Here is a 6,106-nt window from a genome sequence, read left to right as displayed (position 1 = left end):
AGCCTCTCCAGGGAGGGCACCAGACAGCGGATCTCTCGGATTGGGACTATCCTCCAAGTGAGGGATCAGGCAGGTGGGAGACAGACAGCATCTCCTGAGAAGCAACCTTCCTGATCTCTCATTCTGTGCCCTCTCCCAAAGTGAGAGATCAGGAAGGCAGTCTCCCAGGGGATCCCACCCACCTGATCTCTTCGTTTGGAGAGGAGTCAGGCCAAAGACGGGGGTGGCTGCTCCTCCAAAAACCCTGCTTGCCGCTCTCCTGCTGTGGCATTTGCTGCAGTGGGTGAGCAGAGTCAGTGCGGCAGCAGAGGCGCCCCTCCCAGCGGGGGGTGGGCACAATCCGCCACCCCCTCCTGGTTCACCCGGCCTTATGGGAGGGCTGGCACTGATATCAATACCCTTCATATAATGTCTACGAATCGCTGACATTTAAGGCACTGTGAATGAGATGATTACCTCCTGGTCTAGAAGATGTTCCTGTTCCCTTAAGATCTTTGAGCCGAGGGCAGGTTCAGTAGCTCCATCCCCTTGCAGAGGGACCCCAGCAGCCCACCTGCTTCCCCCCTGGGCAACACTGCATAGAAACACAGCAACATGCCCCAACCGCGTGCTCTCCAGGTATGTCTCCACAACTCACATCATCATCAACTCCCATGGCCACTGGAAGTCACTGCTCGTATCAATGTTGCTCTTGAAATACCTGTGATAATTGCGGATGTTCAAGTGCTTTTAAATATATTCCTGTGATGTGGGGATCAGCAAAGGAAAAGCAAAAGTGGACTTTGAGAGCCCTTGCAGTCGCAAAAAGACTCATACTTCAAGCCTGAAGGGATTCACACCTACCACCTATCATTCAATGCTTTGAAGATCTTACTTCCCCTGCTACAGTTGAATGGATATCCTACAGTTGCCAGCTTCATTTGGATGCTTTCTTAAATAAATGGAATCTTCATTGAAAACAGTCAATTTTATACTAAAAAAAAAGAAGTACTTTGATCACGTATAAAGGTGGCCTTAATCTGGTGAGTAGATTTAGAAGTAATTATTGTAATTGAACAGAAATACAGGATGTGTCACCATGGTGTGGAAAATGGGGACCTGTGTCCCTGCCTATTTAATTTGTTGCTTAGGTCCTAAGTGTTGATGGGCAACAATTCTAACCTAGTGGCCTGTTTGCTATTTTGTTGTCCAGACAGGATAGTGTAACAACATTCTCCTGTGAGAAATCATTGAAAAGTACAAGGAAGACTGGAACCCACCTGAAACCAGAGATTTCATTGATGCATATCTAAATGAAATGGTAAAAGTAATTAACAATTTCGAGAGCCGGTTGGAACTTGTTCCTTAATTTTTAAAAAAAGAAGAAGACAGACACAGTGTCAAAGAATAGCACAGGCCAATTGATTTGTCCTAATAGCCTTCAGTGGTTTCCCTCAGCATTAGCCCTATTCAGGTGTTCTGAAAGAGTGTTGTTTAAACATGTGAGGAGGGGGAGCATGGTAGTCCTGCCCTCCTCCGGCATCGCTCTTATTGTCCTGCACATGTGAGGGGTGACTGAAATGAAGAGATTCATCAATCTCTCCATGGAGGTTCTCTACACACTCTGGAACAGTGAATATCCAGCATTCTGGATTGTGTGGAGACCCCCATGGATAGAGGAGGCTCTCTGCTTCAAACAGTCACCCTCCACTCATGCAGGGCAACGAAAGCGATGAGGGACAGGGGCAGGGCTGGAGTGTTCCCTCCCCTCATGTGTTTAAACAACATGCTTTCAGAATGCCTGAATAGGGCTAGAGTTCCCATTGATTCTGCATGAATTCAGACAGGGGAGGGGTATCTGCATGTCACATAATGTTTTCCAGGGGGTGGGATTTCACCACTTGTTCACTGCCTACACTGGTGGAGTTACAACAGTGTGTGAGTTAAATTCACATGTGCATATATGGCAAGCTAGCTGGTGCTTTCTAGGCTTACCAGAACATTCCATCTACTAGTCTGTTGTGACACTTTATACATGAGAGTAAAGTTGGTACCTTGCTAGTTTGGGACTAATTTTTCTCCTCTCTATGAAAAGATTGTTGTGTTCATTAGGAAAGTTTTCTTGTGTGTGCTTTAGTTGCGTGTTCAAGTTACTTGCCAACATAAATTTCACAACTGGTCTGTCAGAGCAAATCCGGATCAGGCATTACTGGGTGTCTTTCTTTTCCCTTTATTCAAACTTAGTCCCAGCTTCAATGATTCTCAAGACTATTAATCTGGTGGTATCAAATCCTGAATAGAGAGATCTTGACTCGCAAAGTGATCAAGTGACAGCTGGGGATGATGTTCGCATGATGTTTTTTTGTTGAAAGCATAACATGCTGCTGCATTTTCTCTTTTTAAGGAGGATGTTGCTTCCAGTTTCCATGAGGAAAACCTCCTACATTCAACAATGGATCTGTTTTTTGCTGGAACTGAAACAACTTCTACAACACTGCTCTGGGCTTTGCTCTACATGGCCATTTATCCAGAAGTTCAAGGTTAGAAAATTATTTTTTTTCTGTTGAACTACTTTTTTAAAATTAAAGCAGTACCGTACTGTTATATTGCAATAATAAGTGACTCTTTGCCCCCGTCTTTAGCCCCAATAATAACTGCACAAAGCTAATTCCATAGCAGTGTGTAAAAGTCTCTCCTGGCCACTCAGGAATAGAACCGGGAGCCAGGATATGTGAACTCTGCTCCATGATCTGCCTCAGTCAGGATATTTTCTAAGGTGATACAAAGAACTCCTCAAGCTCCTCAGTGCAACACTTCTGGGGTCTTTTATTTATATGATACAATGACAAACCTGGAGGGATTCACACCTACCACCTATCATTCAATGCTTTGAAGATCTTACTTCTCCTCAATCTCCTGCTACAGTTGAATAGATATCCTCCACTTGCCGCTTCATTTGGATACTTACTTAAATAAATGGAGTCTTCACTGAAAATAGTCAATTTTATACTAAAAAGAAGCACTTTGATCACGTATAAAGGTGGCCTTAATCTGGTGAGCAGGTCAGGGTTGGGGGAGGGGCCACAGAGAAAACCCCTTGTTCAAATCATGCCTTAACCAAAAAGCCACTGAGTGGCCTTAGGTAACCACAATCTCTTTGGCTCAGTCCACCATCAGAAATACAAGGATCATACAGGTTTGCTAGCCTTACAAGGTTGCTGTCAGGATTACTGAGAGAACACTTTTAAGTAGGGATGGTGGAGAATTTCTCCCCGAAACTTCGGGGGGCCGAGCGCCAACGTGTTCGGCCCCCCGAACAAGTTTCGGGGAGAAATTCTCCGCCCCCCCGCCCCCCGCACCCCCCCCCCGGGACGGGACTTACCTTTGCCGAATGTCCCTCCCTGCGGCGGGTCCGGCCGGTGGTTCAGCGGGTGTTCATCCAGGGTGGGAGCGGCAGCCGGTCTTTCGACCGGCTGCCGCCGCCGCCATTGCAATCAAAGAAAAAAAAACAAAAACGCCCCCGTGATAGGCTACGTGACGATTCACGTAGCCTATCACGGCCAGATCTGCAAAGTCAGCCGTGATAGGCTACGTAAATCGTCACATAGCCTATCACGGGTGACTTAAAAAAAAAAAAAGCGCGTATGGATAATGGCGGCCCCCATAGGGAGCCAACATTCCCATTCCTTGTTTGGTCGCCGTAGTCTACGTAAAGATTTACGTAGACTACAGCGACCAAATAAGGAACGCGAATGGCGGCTCCCTATGTGGGCCGCCATTAGCGTATGCGCTTTTTTTTTTCTTTTAAAGTCACCCGTGATAGGCTACGTGACGATTAATGTAGCCTATCACGGCTGACTTTGCAGATCTAGCCGTGATAGGCTACGTTAATCGTCACGTAGCCTATCACGGAGGCGTTTTTGTTTTTTTAAAAAAACTTTGGAGTTCGCGGCCGGGCGAGGCGGGAAGCCTCCTCCCCGGCCTGAATTTTGGCCGGGCAAGGCGGGAAGCCTCCCCCCTGGCCTGAATTTTGGCCAGGCAAGGTGGGAAGCCTCCCCCCCGGCCTGAATTTTGGCCAGGCGGGGTGGGAAGCCTCCCCCCCCGGCCTGAACTTCGCGGGGGGAGCAGCGAACCACCTCCCCCCCACCGCGAACAAGCTTCGACGACAGGTAAGTGACTTTCGTCCTCCCCTACTTTTAAGCATAATAACAACGGAAGCAACTCTTTCAGCATGGCCTTCTTTACAGAGAACTTAATACTCTAGGTTCCGGTCCTTCCTCTCCAGCAGGTACGAGAGGATAGCACTGGGAGAGGAGTTTTTGGACCCGTGGCCGCTCACTTGTGGGGTGCCACAGGTTTCCATCCTCTCCCCGATGCTATTTAACATCTATGAGAAGCCACTGGGGGCTATCATCAGGAGATTTGGGATGTGGTGTCATCAGTATGCGGATGACACGCAGCTCTACCTCTCGTTCAAATCTTCACCAAGGTTGGCCATAGAATCCCTGTCCAAATGTCTGGAGATGGTGAAAGGCTGGATGGGGAAGAACAAGCTGAAGCTGAACCCTGACAAGATGAGGTACATTTGGTGGGAGACAAGAGGAGTTTGGGGGATATTGACCTGGTGTTGAAAGGGGTACTGGTACCCTTGAAAGACCAGGTCTGCAGCTTGGGGGTCATCTTAGACTCCCAGCTGTCCATGGAGGCTCAGGTGTCAGCTGTGAGCCAGACAGCATTGTACCAACTCCATCTGATACAGCGGCTGCGCCCCTACATTCACGACCATCTGCTCCCATTGGTAGTACATGCCCTGGTTTCCTCTCGTTTAGACTACTGTAATGTGCTCTACGTGGGGTTACCCTTGAAGACAGTTCGGAAGCTGCAGCTGGTACAGAACGTGGCGGCTCGCCTGATTAAAGGCAGACGCCGGCGAGATCACATCACTCCAGTGCTGAAGGAGCTGCACTGGCTACCAGTTGTTTTCCAGGCCAAATTCAAGGTGTTGGTTTTGACCTTTAAAACCCTATACTGTTCCAGCCCAGCCTATCTCAAAGAGTGCCTCCAGCAACACCAGATAGGCTGCTCAACAAGATCAGCCTCGGATGGCCTTCTCTCTGTCCCATCAGCCAGGACAGCTAGGCTGGTGAGGACGAGGGAGAGGGTCTTCTCTGTGGTGGCCCCCACTCTGTGGAATTCCCTCCCTAGGGAACTCCACCCCCTCTTTAATGAGCTTCCGCCATGCATTGAAAACTTGGTTGTTCAGGCAGGCATTTGGGGTGGGCTAGGGTAATTTTAGAAATGTGATGTTTTTAATGTTGAATTTTATTGTATGAACTGTTTTTAGTGTTGTACATCACTCAGAGTGGCTGGGTGACTGGCCAGATGGGCGATTAATAAATTTAATAAATAAATAAATACTTTCTTGTGTCCCTCCTTCCTGTCCAACACAAGTTGAAGCATGTTATGAAGCAGCAGCTGTAACATGTTTTCACTTGCTTCGTCAGATGGAGAGGATGTGGAGGTGGAATCCCGACTTGGGCAGAACAGAATTGCAGTCCCCCTCCCACAGTTGTTACTGTCCCTGTATGTGTGGACTGCATCTAGCCTGCTCACTCCACACTCAGCTCGGTATACAATGGAGGTGAGAGGTGGAGCTGTACAGACTGAAAGCTGATACAGCACAGACTCCTGAGAGAAGTGGGTAGATGTAAACCTCCAGTAGGGAGGCCACATATGAATCTCCCAAAAAGAGGGCAGTGATTTGCATAAAGTTTGCATACGTTAATTTATATGCATAGATGCAGATTTAGAAGTAATTATTGTAACTGAACAGAAATACAGCACGTGTCACCATGGTGTGGAAAATGGTGACCTGTGTCCCTGCCTATTTAATTTGTTGCTTAGGTCCTAAGTGTTGATGGGCAACAATTCTACCCTAGTAGTCTGGTATTTTATCATCCAGACAGTATAGTGTAACAACATTCTCCTGTTCCAATATATTCACATTAGGGTGAAGGTGAGGTCAGGTGAGAGAACAATTAGGTATTCAAATCAGGGGGAGCGATGTAACCAGCGACAAAAAGTGCCCAAAATATCAATCCTTACATTCCAAGAAAAACGGAAAATT

The sequence above is a fragment of the Heloderma suspectum genome, chromosome 4, assembly GCF_057233095.1.
Source record: "Heloderma suspectum isolate Gila_16-S chromosome 4, 16-S_ref, whole genome shotgun sequence".
In the NCBI taxonomy this organism is placed as follows: Eukaryota; Metazoa; Chordata; class Lepidosauria; order Squamata; family Helodermatidae; genus Heloderma; species Heloderma suspectum.
The sequence above is the reverse complement of the archived record's forward strand: the minus strand, read 5'-3'. Positions refer to the sequence as shown.